At 35.3% G+C, this 17,093-nt stretch overlaps 1 protein-coding gene and 1 pseudogene across 9 annotated transcripts in view; both read right to left on the reverse strand.

Moving 5' to 3' along the window:
* The window catches only part of GREB1L (GREB1 like retinoic acid receptor coactivator), a 223,999-nt gene that overhangs the window by 142,929 nt on the left and 63,977 nt on the right, over positions 1–17,093 (reverse strand). The window lies entirely within an intron of this gene.
* LOC112469401 lies at positions 7,739–7,856 on the reverse strand (annotated as a pseudogene).

The raw sequence follows: 17,093 nt of genomic DNA on the forward strand, positions 1-17,093 counted from the left end.
ATTGAGCCCAGACGCCAGGACATACTGACACTATGTGTTCTGTTTGCAACCACAATGACTTTGACTACTCAGTTCTGGACGCGCCCTGTGGAAATATTTGTTTATCCTTCCAATCCCCAGACAGTGAGACCAGTCTTAACCCAGACAGTGAGACCAGTCCTTAACACTGGTGCTCCAGCTCATTGGTGCTCCCCTTGGCATGGTTAGCAGGAGAGAGGGCCACTGCCTGACCTACGGTGGGGCTTCTCCAGCTGACCTCCCTCCTCCAGCTAAGAAGAGCAACTGATGGATGGCCCACAGCCAAGACCCATATATTCTCCAACAAGTGGCTTAGTTTTGGTTTTTCTTAAAATCAGAGTTATCTTCAGGACTTATTACTCCTTCGAAAACCCAGGGAAAAAAAAATTACATCCAGGATAAAAACCTAGGAAAATCCTTGTGGATAAAGAATGATGCTAAGCAATTGAATGTAGAATATACCACAGAGTTTAAATGTAGAGAAGCTGGGAGCCAACAGAGAATGAGCTGGTAGTGAAAGTAACACAGAAAAGAGGGTCAGATGGGGAAAGTAGGCATACAGCCCAGAGAGAACTCTTAAGTATTTCCTCACCAGCCCAAGACCCAGAAATCTCTCAAGGGCTCACATCACCAACAGCTCCACGTTGTTGGTTAACAGTGCTTTTGTGAATGACTTGTCTTCTCAACAACATTGTGTGTGTGTGTGTGTGTGTGTGTTTGTTTAGGGGAGGGAAGAATGATCTTCGTCATTTTTGTATGCCTATTATACACTGTACATAGCATCTTATCAATATCGATAAACATTTTACCAACTGGTTAGAATGGAATTGAGTAATAGGCTATTAGAGCTGCCCGAGGCCAGGTGTGTAAGATCTGGGAATGGGACAGGTAAATCTTTCTCTTTTCTATCCAGAAAACTCTCAATGGAAAAGCAATGAGATTTAATTCCAAGTTCAACAGGAATATCCTCTTGCCTATAATGATCTTTAATAAGAAAAACCCACTAGTGTGTATGGGAAATCTCTGTACCTTCCTCTTAATTTTGCTATAAGCCGAAAACTATTCTAAAAAAGAAAAAAGTCTTAAAAAAAAGCCAAAAGCAAAACAAAACAAAACCCACCAGTGCTCACAAAAACTCAGGGAAAAACAAACATTTCATTCTTTTGCCCTGCAGAGATACTTTCGTAAGAAAAGGATCCGTTGTAATATGATCCATTATAAATATCTGACTAATTGTGTTCAGAAAACTGACTTTAGATTAAGATATGCATTGACTAGATACCAGCTCCTCCACTTCTAAGGGTGCACGTGATTCAGTCTCTGCCTCAGCTACCTCATCTGTAAAGTAGAGATAATAATCGTGCCTACATTCTACAGGGTGTTGTAAGGATTAAATGTAAATCTTGGCATTTGGCACTCAGTACATAACAGCTGATTATTATTCTCTGTTGACCCTTCCACTCCCCCCACCCCCATTCACACAACTCTCTAAGTGGGCACATCCAGCTCTATTTCTGAGAGCTTACCTTGAGACACACACACACACACACACACACACACATACGTGCAATATGAGAGCCTTTGGTGCTGAGAAAGGAGCAGGCTCAACAGACTGAGCCAAATGGACACTTCTGAGTGATTGCAAAAAAAAAAAAAGGAAGAATGAGGAAATTAGGTAGAATAAGCAAAGAAGAACAGGGCAGGCCAGGGTGACACAAGGGCTGGATAGAGACAATTTCTCAGGACTCTTTGAATTACTGCAGGCCTGTGTATACCTCATTCTGCCTCCTCCAGCTTAGTTTCACCACCTGGTTTCCTGGTTGTCTTGGCACAGTTTTCAGTTTGGGGTCTTACTGGGATATACAAAGCACATCCTGTACTTGTTTTTATTTCCACTCGAGTCAACAAATACTTATTTTGTTCCTGTAAGTGCCAAGCATTGAGAGATGCTGAAGATACATTTGAGAATAAGACCATATCATCCAGAAGTTCACAGCTCAGAGGGACCAATGGGTAAACACCATACCACGTAACAGAGAACACAGAAGAAGCCTGGGAGTGAGGGTGGGAGTGACACTTAGAACTTCAAAGATGAGCAGGATTTGCATGACAGAGAAAGGATGAGGTTGAAGACATTCCGTGTAAAGAAACTGTGGGGCAAAAGAAGCAGGGGTCACTTTATGGATGTGTCTGAGTCCTAGACTGCATGAAGGCAGAATGTCAGGAATTAGGATAGAGAGAGAAGCTAGGTTAAAAAAGGCAATTAGGCTTAAAAAAATTTTTAACAGATAAAGGAGTCCTTAGAGATCGTATGCAAAAGATTGACATGACCAATTTGTTTTTCAAGAAGTTCATGGGACCAAATAGAAGATACTGGAATGGGAACAGGAAGAAGAAACGTAAAAAAATTAGAGAGCCTGAAAAGGAGATAAAATGGTCTGGCAAAAGACAATGAAGGACTAACAAGGAGAATGAAGATAAAATATCATTCATTGAAGACTTATGTAGGATGCTGAATTGATGAAATTTAGTGACTCACTGGACATAAGATGTAAGGAGGGGAGGAGAAACCCAGGGTAACCAGGAAGTTTCTAGTTTGAGCACTTGAGTAAACGTCATGCTATATATTTGGATGTGATAGTGAAGGAAGTGTCACCTCTTTCTGTGTGCGTCATTTGTGAATCACATGCCCAAAGGCCTTTTGTTTATCTTATATCACTAACACCTGGACCCTGCAGGAGGGAACTTAAGAAAAATAACATTTTTCCATTTTGTTTTTAATAAGGCATTCTTTTATTTCTACATCCTTTCCAAAGGAAAGGAATACTGACATCCACTATAAATTCTAATTTTAATTCAAAGTTTCATGGTTTATTTCATAAACCGAATGGCTCAATGGATTTGTGGCTAGACCAGTCTAAATATGATAGCTAGGTGAAAAACAAAAAAAGAGCAGACATCTGCCAAAAGGCTACATGTGCCAAATGGGAAATTAGAGCACATTCGGAGAAAGAGGGAGAAGAAACAACAGATTGGTTAATAAGGAAGGACCTAGCAGATATTTGGTTATTTGTCCACCGGAGCTGAACAGTAGATAATGCTGCCATCTGCATAAACTTAATATAACTAACATTTTCCCCCAGTAAACCCATTCTTTATATTTCACTTTTTTCTGAGGTCACCAGTGTACGACACAGAATAACTATTTTGAGAAGTACAGTTTTAGAATTGGATAACCAAAGTTGAAATTCTAGCTATGTCTGTTTATGTAAACTTGAAAAATTCTTTAACATCTAGCACTACACTTTCATCTTATAAAAGAAAATATTAACATTTCTCTTCGTAGGTTGTTGTGTACTAACATTTTACCAAAAAACTTCAGACTAGAAGGTTCACCTGCCAAAAAATACTATCTTTATAAGGTCTATGGCAACTTTCCTAACCTAATTGGGCAGAAATAGGTAAGACTTAGGTAAATCTTAGGTAAGACTTCTCTACTAAAGAGATTTTGGTGATATTAAGAAGCTTAAAAATTATAAAGTTATGTCTAAAGCTGACATAAAATAAAGATCAATAAAATAAACTCTTAAAATCATTCTCAAATTCCAGTGAGTGTCCTAAGACTGATAAAAAGTCAGTTCTGTGTCTTATCAGAATATACAACTAAACCATGATATAGTGGGAAGTGCTACTGAAAACAGTAACCCTAGAACTCAAGTGGAGTCCTCATATGCAGCAATTGGCTTATGCCAGATTGGCCTTCTAGAGGAGAAAAGTGGAGTAATTCTCCTTAGACACATTTTCAATAAAAAGTGTTAAAACAAAAATTGTTTTCTGGCTAATTTTTAGAGAGACAAAAATTACCAGTTACCTAGAATTTCCAGTTACCTGTTTTTTTTATCATATGAATAATGCCTTTCATATTCAATGAAGATTTAAGTTTCACCTATAAGGAAAGTGACAAGGTAGAAAATAGGGATATATCTGTACTCAATCTTCCACAAACTAAACTCTCTAATGCGACTTTTACTCTTATCCTGAGTGATAGGATAATACAGTGCTTCTTCAGTGAAGTTCAGTAAACATGAATTAAACATCTTTGTATTGAGTGTATAGTCATTTCATTAAGTAGTATTTGTAAGAAGCATAAGTATGTACCTGCCCAAACTTTCCAACAATTTTAATACAGTAACAACTTCTCTCTCTAGGGGTCATTGACCCAGAATTCTTGACTACTGGAAACACAGTCCATTGTCTAAAAGTAAGCAAATAAGTACACAGACAGACAGCGCAAAGTTCACATTCTAAAGTATTTGCACTTACTCAAGAGGAGCTACTCAGGCACTCACTTAAATTTGTTTCCTCTCATTTTAGACTCAGTTTGAAGAAATCTGCTTATATGATTCCTAGGTTTTGACATATTAAAAGGAGTGAGATGCCAGGGGGGGAGGGCAATGACAGTTAAAAAGAAAAAATGAAGCTTTAAATCTGACACTGATAGTGAAGACAGAAAAATGATTTCAAAAAGGAGACAGAAGATTTTAAAATATACAACAATCTGGAGCCATTTTACTTTAGGAATACATGATTCTAGTCTATAGCTTGGGCCAAAAGTAAGATGTTGAAAATAACCAAATAATCAAGATAAAATTATACTTATTAAGCAATTAATAATCTATAATTATCTTTTGAAAGATCTCTATAAAATTGTTACATTTTAAAATCTAAGCATTTCAGAGAATTCTGAAGGTCTTTTACAACTAAATAATTCTATACATTTGTGATCCTCTAGAAAAATCAAGAACTCTTTTTCTCAATGATATGGATTATGTATATTTCTCTTAAAATTTTTAAAAAGTTAATATTTTAAAGGGCAGTGTACACCCACAGCCTATACATATTTTGAAAAGTAACTTTTCTTCCTTTTAATAGCCCTCCCTAGGGACAACCACTATTACTAGCTTATTCTCTTGTTTATTCTTCTAAGGAAAGGTGAAATTCAATTGTAATATAAATACACATGTGTATACATATTTATGTACCGACACAAATAGTAGCATACTACAAACATCCTTCTGTATCTTATATTTTTCACTTCACAATAAATCTTGAAGATCTTTACGTAATCAGAATATAGAGAGCTTCCACATTCTTTTTTATGGCTGTATAGTATTCCACAATCGATTGAACAGTTCACTAGGGACTATCCAATCTTTGGCTATTACCAAGAATGCTGTATGGTATACACAACCATTTCAAACATCTACCTCATGAGGATAAATTCCTGTAAGTGGTATACATGTGCATTTAAAATTTTGATAGATATTGTCAAATTGCTCTTCATAGAAATTAATTTTCACTATGTATTAGAGAGCCCGTTTCACCATGCTTTTACCCAAAAAATTATAACTTTTAGATATTTGATCATTTAATTGGAAATTGAATTTAAAAAATTATTATTTCATTGTATATGGAAATGAAAAGAAATTGGAAAAACAGTAGCTCATTACAGTTTTTTTATTAAAATTATTGGTGACACTAATAAAATCAAGTAAGTTTCAAGTGTACAATTCAACAATATGTCATATATATACTGCATTGTGTGAAAATCAAGTAAGTTTCAAGTGTACAATTCAACAATATGTCATATATATACTGCATTGTGTAAAAGGGGTCAAATATTTGGTGACAGAAGAAAATCTAACTTTGGGTTGTGACCAGTACAGTTTTAATTTGTACTCCTCTTATTATGGGTGAGGTGAAGCATCTTCTCAGGTTTAAGAATCGCTTGAACTCCTTTCTATGAAATGTCTGTTCATGTTCTTTACCCATTTTCCTATTTTTTGTTAATGTAGAAGCACCCTTCACAAATTAAGGGAACTAGCCATTTTGCCTGTGATATTAGTTACAAATATTTTTCCAGCTTATCATTTGTCTTCTGACTTTCAACTATATTTCAATGTAGTTGAATTTATCACTTTCACTTTCAAACTTAAAAAGACCTTCCTAACTCAGGTTAAGAAAACGTCCCATTACTGCTATAATTTTTATACTTATATATAACTTATTTATAATTGATTCTGGTATAAGATATGGAACATGGATAATTTAATATTTTTCCAGTTATATCCAATTAACTTAAGGCCATTTACTGAATACTGCATCTTTCTCCTTCTGAGTTGACATAATAAAAGTCTTCTCTATTATATCCTAAATTCTAATACATATTTGGGTCTCTCATAAGGACTTCAATATTTGTTATAGCTTCACAGATGTTTTAATATCTGATAGATATTGTCTTTCATAGTACTAGTGCTCTTATTCAGAATTTTTCTTGAATTTCTTGCTTAGTTTTACATATAAACTTTATAATCAGTTTTTCTAATTAAAAAATCATTTTGTATTTTATTGAGCTCTCATTAAATTTATATATTAAGAAATTTTATATATTTTACATTTATATATTTTATATATTTTACATTTATATATTTTACATTTTCGAGCTTCTTATTCAAGAACATGGATTAGCTTTCCTTTATGGTCCTAAGTAGCATTTTAAAGTCATCACCTAGATGAGGCTCTCTCAACCTCAGCACTATTGATATGGGACAATCAAAAATGTCTCTAGATCTTGCCAGATGTCCCCTGGGAGGCAAAATCAGCCCCAAGTGAGAACCACTGATTTACATCAAGCATACTTCTCTTTAGGTTTAATACCAGGTTTTTGGTTTTTTGTTTGTTGTTGTTTTTTGCTAATCTAAATGGTATCTTTTCTTCTAATATGCCATTTGGTTAGTTGTTTGTAAATATAAACACTAGTTATTTTCACATTTAAATTATATATCCAGCCACTTTGTGAATTCTCTCACTGTAACAGTTTTTCAATTGATTCTCATGGGTTTATGAGGAATCATATTTTCTGCAAAATAATAATTTCGCCTTTTTCCATTAAAAAATTTTATCTCTTTGTCTTTCTAATTGCATTGTCTAGTAGCCCACGATGATAAATCAAGTTGGTAAAAGTAAACACTCTTATTCAGATTGCTTCTAATATTCTCCATTAAGCATGATGTTGGTTTGGGGCTGAATACACAGTGTATCATGCAAAGGATGTATCCATCTCTTGCTATTTTTTAGGAGTTTTTAACCCAGGGCAACTGTTGAACTTATAAAGTGCCTTTTTAAATCTATGAAGGTAATCTTATGCTTTTTCATTAATCCAGGAAATTATCTGAACAATTCTAGAATTCCTAGAATAAGCCCCACTTTGTAATAGTATGTCATTCTTTTAAATTATCTGCAGTTGTTCATTTTGTGCTTTGTTGGGTTTTGATACCACTGACATGATAGCATCATAAAAAGACTTTTAAAGCTTTCTTTCTTTCAGATAGTTTAAATAGAATTGAAATTTTTATTTCTTAGAAGTTTAATAGAATTGCTCCATGGAAATATCTGGGATTGATGCTCTTTTGGACAGTAGTTCTTCAAAATTTTCTCTATTTAATTTATTGCGATTGGTAAGTTTACATTTTACGTGTCTTCTGAGGTCAGTATTGATAAATACATTTGTCTATAGAGTTACCTACCATTCATATTCTAAAATTTGTATAGTTGATCAAAATTGTCTCAGGATTTTTTTATATCATTGTGTGGTTTTTATTTATTTATTTTTTTAGGCAAGGAACTTGTCAGCTTACAATCCCTTATTTTTTATTTTTTATGCCTACAGCACCTGGTCTTCCTAGGTGGTCTCCCATCCAAGTACTAACCAGGCCCGACCCTGCTTAGCTTCCGAGATCAGACAGGATCAGGCTTGTTCAGGGTGGCTCACTGTGTGGTTTTTAGAATTTATTTCTTTTCCGAGATATTTTAAAGTCTTATTTCCATAGTTAAATGCTTCTCCAGTTGATTCTGTGATTGTTTATTCAATATTTACAAGACTTTTAGAGCAATACTCCTGAGTTTTTTACATGTTTAAAAATATTTGTCTGTTACCTTTAAGTTAAATGATAGTTTGCCTAAGTATGAAATTTGGGGGTAGGGAGACATACTTTCTCTCTGCACATCTATGTAAACTACCTATCTTTTAGAATTGAATACTGCTCTACAGAAGTCTCAGGCTTGCCTGATTTTCCTCCTTTACAGATGACTTGATCCTTTTGCCTTTATCTTTGAAATCCATTCGCTTTAGTAAGATATATCTTTATGTTGATTATTGTGCTTTAATTTTTTAAAAGCTGGGAAACAATGTTTTCAATCTAAAGATTTCTTTAGTTCCTGATAGATTCTTACATCTTTAAATATTACTTTTCATCCTTTTAAAAAATCTTCTTTCGGTACAGTAGTTATACAGATATCAGCTACCTTTTTTTTTTTTTTGCTTGTTATCCATATGTATTTTTTTCCCTGTAATCCTTTTTAAACTCTTCATATTATTTCATTTTGATTTTTCTTTTCAATCGTCCTTCCTGTCCCTTATTGTGCTTCCAGAATGTCCCTCTTTTTTGCGTGCCGCTTCCAAGTCGTCCTTTGTCACTAAAATAGTTTTATTTTTCTCCTCTGTTTCTTTCTGAGTTTTACCCCATTTATTCTACTATTGATTTATCATATATTCCCTGAGCTCTTATATCTTTGCTTTAAGCACTTGTTTTTCAGCAATGGTTATAATATTAAATACTTATACATATTTACTGTATTGGTGACAATTGCTATGTTTGTCTGAGGCAACGTTTTTTTCCTTGTCAGTGTTCATCTACCATTTTTCTCCGTTTTCTAGTTGTAACCTTGAACATAGTCCATACAGTTTCTTTTTTGAATCATTATTCATTCTTGAACGAGGTGTTTTTCTAGGATCAGAAGTTTGCAGTAGATTCATGTGAGGAAAGGACTAGGACCATATTTTTAACAAGTGGGAATTTACTCTTTGATACAGGTTGTATGTGTGAGTTATTTGAGCTTTAACTTGTCCTCATCAGAAGAGAGCAGTAGTTAAAGGCCTATTCAAAACATTGAGTCTCTTTTCTTTACTCTGTGTAGCTCACAGACTACTTGGTACAAATATTACTTCTCTTGACATTCTTTATTCAGCCTCAACTACCTTGTTTCTTTAGGCTGATCCAGCTCCAGGGAAGCACTTGCATCAGCTTAGATACCCATTGTCATTGTTCTAAACATATTACTGTTCTGCCCCCAAGGGTGTCCCACTTACTTAACTTCTCTGCCAGCTTTGTTTCAGATCTACAGCTACAGAGTCTTCCTCTAGAAGGACTGACCCCTCCCCTAGTTTTACCTTCGCTATATCTGGCAGTGCCTTCTCATGTATTATAGTTTGGGGTTTCAGGTGTCTTCTTGGTTTGTTAAAGTTGGAGTTTTTAAAAATCTGTTTCTTGTTCTCCTAGTTGCCATTATGGGCTTTCCAAGAGAAGTGAGAAGGGGAATTACTTTTTCTCTGTAACTAAAACTGAAAATCCTAGCCCACAAATTACCCTAACTCTAAAACTATAGAATAATTCAACTTTTATCTGTTAATTCTGAAGATAAAACATAAGATTAGAAGGTCTTAAGACATAATTTCTTAACATCATTTATCAACATGCTTAAACGTAAATGGTAGAGCTGATAACAGTGGAATCCTTTTTAATGTGACATGATTGGGATCCATGATTGGTTGGTTAACTGAAAAAGATCAGTTAAAGTGGGTGTGCAGGCTTGGGCTTTGCCAGCTTGGTTAACCTAGAAAATATGCTTCCCAGATTCCTCTTCCCTGTATAGTTCTGGATTAGAGTTGGAAGATGTGGAGGAGGTTGGTGTGAGATTTGGAAGGTAGAAGTGAGGAAATGAAATGTTGCTGCAATCAGAAACAATGGCAAACTGTCACAGGTGTCAAAGCCATTCAGCCATCAGTGTGCTGTCCATGGGCACCTGGTAAGCACGTTTTATATATGGAATGGAGAGCCCTGGTTACTCCTATGAGGTTAAAAGAGTTATTACTATAATCTGAATCTGACACATCTCACAAATTGTTTTTGGAATAAATCTCTGACGTTAGCATATTTACCTGTCACTTACTCCCTCTTTGTGAAGGTAAAGAACAGAATATGCAAGAAAAAGTAACTGAGTCTCATACTCATTTGATTTGAGTTTTCTAAATTTTAGATATTGCAAGGTAGAGATCAACTATAACTAGGTTTCCACCCACAGATATGAGCCTTGTCATGGTCACACTAGTTCTTTGGAAAAATCTAGACCACTTTTTAAGAGGGACAAAATTAAAAGTATCTAGCATGGATAAGGTAGAGCCTTTAAGGTCAGTGTGCTGTCTATATCTGGAGGAAAAACAAAAGCAAAAAACCTGACAGGAAACCCTAGGGACTATGGGGTCTTTATCTAAATTTAAGGACTAGTCCACTATTACTTATTGTTTTTTGCCTTAACTTCCTTCTTTAGTTGTGGCCTGACTAAAACAGATTTAGATTTTCTAGTATACTACTAAGTTCTAACATGGTTATTTTCACAGGTATCATCTCGTTTAACCCTTACATCAATGCTGTGGCACATGATATAGCCCCATTTTCTGTATGAGGAAACAGATCAGTAGGGTTGGACACCTAACCAAGATTGCGTAGATGTAACAGGTAGAGGAAAAACTGACTCCATTTCAGCTCAATAACTCTCATTTCACAACTGGAAGGAATATAAGTAGGAGATCATAATTCTTTGTCCCATGAAAAACACCTGATAAACAGATATTTGTTTTACTATTACAAAATTATTGTATAATGAGTTTGCAATTATTTTTAAATATTATATAACTTGAGATAGGAAGTTTTTTAATTGTCTGAGGATAGAAGGTGCCTAGCTCAATAAACTCATATCTAGTTGCTCAGAAACAGTAACAAGAAGATCAGTTTTCTAAAAAGTCATGGTAATAAGTAACGATAACAATAATGGCAGTATAATTGTATTTCTATAGAAACTCTCTTTTCGACAACTTAATATAACTTTTAGAAACACTACCTATTATCTTTTATAAGAGCACCATAGCAAGAGGTGGTTGTTACTGCCAGTTAACACAGGAGAGAGCAAGCTCAGTAAGTTCCAAGAACAAAGGCATGTGGTGTTCTGTCCAATAATTCTGACTTGATCTCTTCAATGTCTTTGCAATGACAAAAAGATCTGGGAGAGAAATTTCAGCTGTAATCTTAAGAGTATTCTAAACATAATATTGCACCTTTCCTGGTTTTCTGTAATTTGTGCCACATCACTCTCTTCCATCACTTAGACAAAGACTGTAACAAAAGGAAATTGCTCATGCCCTAGTTTTGCAAATGCCGTCAATAACACATGAGCTAGAGGTAGCAGATTTGCTTTTTGCTTGTCACGAACCTGTTTCCCTGGTTTAGTACAATAAGCAGCCTATAGCTAGGAACTCACGCTACAGTAAAATTAATAACTACATCCTCCACCTAGCTTCTAAGTGAATTTTGAAGAGCTCTGTCTATGGCATGTGCCTTTCTATCCAAGTAGCAAATTTTTCCAAGATCGCAGAAATTCCAGTAATAGTCTCTGGGGAGTTCTTGTTTTAGTTATTTTAATGTTTTGGTTTGAGATATTTTAATATATATGATTAAACATCATTTACTTGGGTGAAACTCTCACCAGACTAAGAAAAAATGAATTGCCAATGGTCCCCAAACCACAAATACAACTATCTTTCCCCTCACTGTTTACACACACTTAGATTCAGTTTGAATATTCTTCTCTGCTGATTATTATATGCTTTACATGTTCTCTTTTCCACTAATATGCAAACATTCCCGAAAGACAGAGCATTTTTATCTCTGTTCTACTCCCAGCATACAAGTCATAGAATGGGGGAGGGGCTGGCAGAGAAGGAAAGAACACCGATGGCCTACTGGACAAGTCTTCTTTGTATGCTGTTACCATGACTTCTCCCAAGCATCTTATGAGGTAGCTATTATTATTCCCATTAAAAAAAAACACACAAAAACAAAATAAAACAAAAAAATGAAGTTCAGAGAAGTTGAAAGATTTCCCCAGTGTTACACAGCTAGTAAACAGTCAGTATGAGATCTAAACCAAGATCTGCCCTCATTGTTCCACACTGCCTTCCTCTACACATTTTTAACATGTCCTTCATTGTTAAGGCTTTCATCATAAGAAAGGCAGTAAATGCTATTTTAAAGATCAAAAGGAGAGTAAAAACTGACCTTTTCCAACCTCCTGAAAACTATGATAAAGAAAACCAATTATTGTAGTACTATGCTACATTTAATAACACTCTTGGTCAAAACTTTAGGAGGTGTTTTATGTTATTTTTCTCCTGATTATCTATGTAATACACACTTATTGTGGGAAACATGGAAAGTAGAAAAAAAGTTCAAGTACTTTAAAAAAATCACTCTAATCTCAGCACTCAGACAATTACATTTAACATCCCAACATGTTTCCTTCTAGTTCTGCTTTTTCTCTTCCAGTTCTTCTTGTACACATTTTCTTCACATAATTGAGATCGGTCTGCATTTTTACTATTAAACTTCTTTTACATAAAATCACATTAAAACATTTCTCATGTTTTTAAAACCTGTTATTAGACATTGTAATGGGCAATACTGCCCTTAAACCAGGCACAGGCATCCTGGCCGAGGACCCAGAATTTCATAGCTTTGCTCTGGCCCACCTCCTGCTATACCCCTCTCCACAAGAGAAAGGGTCCACGGGGATGGAGGATGTATCCACACAGAGTCTCTGTCATTCTTCTAGATCATTCTCAAGGTACTTGGAATCCTGAAATCCTATGACCAAAAGGCCCTGCTTAGATCTCTTTCTAAGAACCATCCCCGAGGGCTGACTGTGCAGCCCAAGGATGGCCACGTGGTCCAAGAGTCTTGGTGGACTTTGAACATGAGGGTTTGGTGTCCTCAAGTACGTAGAAGGCTCCTCTTGGTATGGGGCTGAAACAGAGCTGGGGAGATTAGGGGCTGCTCTCTCTATGCCACCACATTCCAGCATGAAATTCCAAAGTCTGAGAACTCTAAATTTAAACCTAGCCTTCCTTATCATTTAGAAGGTATACTTGCCAGAGTAGGAGGATGAAACATACTCTAACAGTTTAGTAGTTTTATTTACAATTTTTAAATAATTAGACTTGTTATGTGAGCCTCCATTTGTCTTCATGCCCTGGGATCCAAAAATGTTGTAGTGGGAGGTTGATAATGGATATATTTCCCCACATGGATATATTAGAATATACTTAACCATTCTTGTAACTGTAATGTTGAACATGTAAATGGTTCCTAAGTCATTAAAATTATATATGTCACACATCAGTACATAAATATTTGCCTTCATTAATGATTATTTTTTATTATATACTCCAAGAAGAAAAATTACTGGGCCAAAGGGTATAAATTCTTAATAACCAAATCTTAAACTAATAGTTAAAGGGAGATCTCACTGAACACAACCCCTATCTCTCTACACTTTACCTACATGCCAAATCCACTGACCTACATTACTGGTTACAGAGGTCATGTCTATTTTTAAAGGCTTTTATTCATGGTAATTTTGTTTCAAGATAGGAAGCTAACTCACAACATACCTTTTTTTAAAAATATTGAGGTATAATTGACATATAACATCAGTTTCAGGTATACAACATAATGACTCAATATTTGTACATACTGTAAAATGATCACCACAATAAGTCTAGTTAAAATTCATAAAGTATCTTTTGATATGCTTTAGAAGTCCATTAAATTTCAATCCCTAAAATCTGAAATGGGCAAACCTTGGCCCTTGGGCCAAATACAGCCTGCAGACTGTTTTTTTAAAAAAATGTTTCACTAGAAGACAGCCATGCTCACTCATTTCGATATTGTGTACATCTGCTTTCATACTACAATGGCATGGTTGAGTAATTGCCACAGAGACCATATGTGGCTGGCATATAACACCTAAAATATTTACTAGTTGGCCCTTTAGAGAAAAAGTTTGATCCTGATCTATTTTCAACCCTGATCTAAAACTATCACAGAATACAAACCATGAAACAGGAAATTAGAGAACACCAAGTAGTCATAAATCTATAATAGGTTCTTCCCCATTTCACAAATCAGGTGCCCTGGCCTTAGTAGGCTTGGCATTTTTGGTGTTTCTGCTGACATTTTGATCAAGCTGCTGATATCTTTTCCATTTAATAAACAAGTGCCTACTATATGTCAAGCAGACTTTGTACCAGGTACTAAGAGTTCATGGAAGAATAATTCATCATTTTTGGCCTCAAGGAGTTGATAAATGTGTCTATGATGTGTCAAGTCATTCTTGTTCCAGGTTCACAAAAGAATAATGCATCCCTTTTAGCATAAAAAGTTTACTGGTTTTCCAAGTATGTGTGGTCAAGCTTTCACAAAGCCAATAGGATCATTCCAATCATCCTAGACCATCTTCCATCACCTCTTAGAGTCTAATAATAAGTTGTGTAAAGAACAAGTGTTATAAAGAAAGTGTGGCAGAGAGTAGAAGCAACTTCACCATAGCAACCTGGAGTTTGAACCACAATGATTAGGCCATCTTGGTGGAAAATCACTGACAGCAGACACAGGAAGAGCAGGCAAATAAGCAAAACAAACAATTTAAACAATTACTAGGTACCAAGTAATCCCTCTTGCAGAAATTCCCTTGACGTTTCTGCTTAAGACAGTCAGGGAAAAGAACTGCCCACTTCTTGACACCAGGATGAGCAAGAGATTGATAAATGGTTATTTCGTTGACATAAAAAATTAAAATTCCAATTTATGAGAAAAAACCCACATGTGTATAGTGAGGAAAGAGAAAAATCAAAGAAGCCATTGCTATTGTTTCACTCTCCATAAGGATGGGGCAATAGCAGAGTAATTTGACTTTGGGAGAGGACATAAACCTGAGTCAAGCATTTTAGAGGATTCTAAGAAATGTGGTTTGGATCCAAGTTTGAGAGATGTGGTTTTTTGTTTGTTTGTTTGTTTGGTTGTGTGTGTGTGTGTGTTGTGTGTGTGTGTGTTGTGTGTTAGTGGAAGGAGTCCATAAGCGTCAGCATGCATTCATGTGCTGTTCTACTCAGTGTTGGAAGTTATATGTCACGAAAAGCTACATTCTACTCTCTAGTAATGAAGAGCTTACATGAAGGAAAGATAAAAAGAAGGAAAAATTATTTACAACCTAGGTACTTTCTCACTTTTTGTTGGCACAATTAATCTGTTATATAATTACATTAGAAAACTATAAATCAAAAGCAAATGTCTTAAATGCCCCATTGTCTTGGATCATCACTGGTATGGCTATCCTATATCACTGCGGTAAAAGAGAGATTCTGTGTCTATGGATTTGCGCTCCTCCTTTTATTAGCTAGACAACCTTGTATAAGTTTCCTCACTTCTTGAGCCTCATACTTTGTTAACATGTTGATAATACCATTTACCTTGCTGTGTTCTCTCACAGTCTAAATAAGGTCACATGAGTCAGCTCATAACACAGTTATTGGCATTTAGTTGGTACTTAATAAAACATGTTTTTGTTGCTGTCATCATAATATACAATGTGTATTAAGCCCCAAACAGCTCTGAAGCTGGTGGGTTAGATATTTGCCTCCCTGGTTTAGCTTGGCAAGTTTGTGCCTGGCTCCTATGTTTCTTTTACAGTCACTAAAAATCCAATAGTGATATCTTCTTTTGGCTACTGAAATCTTCTCTCCCACTGAGAATGGCCAGCAAAAATGCATATGTCTCTGCATGCTTGACATATTAACATGTTATCAGCTATGATAACATCAGTTATGAGGCCTCTCTGGGGATCTGGAGGTATTTAGCTCAGCATAATGTCTTCAGAATAAAGTCCCTGTGTTAAGCAGCACATGTGCCTGGAGGAGGGAAAGAAATATTTAGCAAGAAGGTAGGTGGGTGCCACTTTGGGCATAATTTATCGTTTTTGCCAAGGATTATCTCCAATAGGTTTTTTGTGGAAAATTGTTAATTTGCAAAGAGGAGTACCTATTTGCGAGAATAGAGGCAGTCCTGCCTGTTGATGTCAATTCAAAACCATTAGAATGACTTGTTCTGACCTACTTAGAATAAACAAAGCTCCATGTAACTTAACTATTTGTATTGTCCAACTCCATCTCTAAAGTATCTACCAAGGACTTTGTTTTGTTTATCTTGCTCTTGTGAGAGAAGTCAATGATAACTTATGCTTGCATTGATAATTGGCTTCTTTAAATTATTTTCCAAGGGCTTCAAAATGTAGCCCTTGCCTGGCCAAGAAAATCAAATCACTGTCCTTCAGTCCCTTACTATGTGGTAGAGCAGTCTGTCTCAACTTCTTCACCCTCCATCACTCCCTTCACTCCTTGTATATGTTACTTAGATACTCACCACTTTATGGATACTGCTTTCTCAAAGTTTGACAACACAGTCCCTCAACTCACCAAACTCAAAGGCCTTATGTTCATCTTCATCCTCTACAACAATGGGTCTCTAACAAGATGTGTCCTATGGAAGACACTACTTGGGGTGCAGGAAGAAATAATTTTTAACTTTTATTAATGTTTTTAATTTTAACCTTAAATTTTTTTGTTTTGTATAATTTTTATAATGTACACAACATATCTAATACAGTACAGAATAGCCTATTCTTATATAATAAAATATTTTCTATTATACATATATAACACATTCCATAGAATAGAATAATATTATAATATTAATAGTATATGTAACCAATAAAATTTGGGGGCTCACTCCTATTTAGCAGTAGTTCTTAAAGAATGGCCTAAGGACTCCTGGGGGTCGCTGAGACCCTTTCAGGGCGTCTGTAAGGTCAAAACTGTTTTCATAATAATACTGAGATGGAATTTATCTCTTTAACTTATTCTCTCATGAGTATAAAGTAGAGTTTTCCAAAGACTACATGACATGTGACATTACAACAGATTGAATACAGAAATCCATATGAGAACCCAGTTGTTTTCTATTAAGCCAGACATTAAAAGGATTTGTAAAAATGTAAAACAATAATGTTCT

This window comes from Pteropus alecto, unplaced genomic scaffold (genome assembly GCF_000325575.1).
Source record: "Pteropus alecto unplaced genomic scaffold, ASM32557v1 scaffold146, whole genome shotgun sequence".
Taxonomy (NCBI): Eukaryota; Metazoa; Chordata; class Mammalia; order Chiroptera; family Pteropodidae; genus Pteropus; species Pteropus alecto.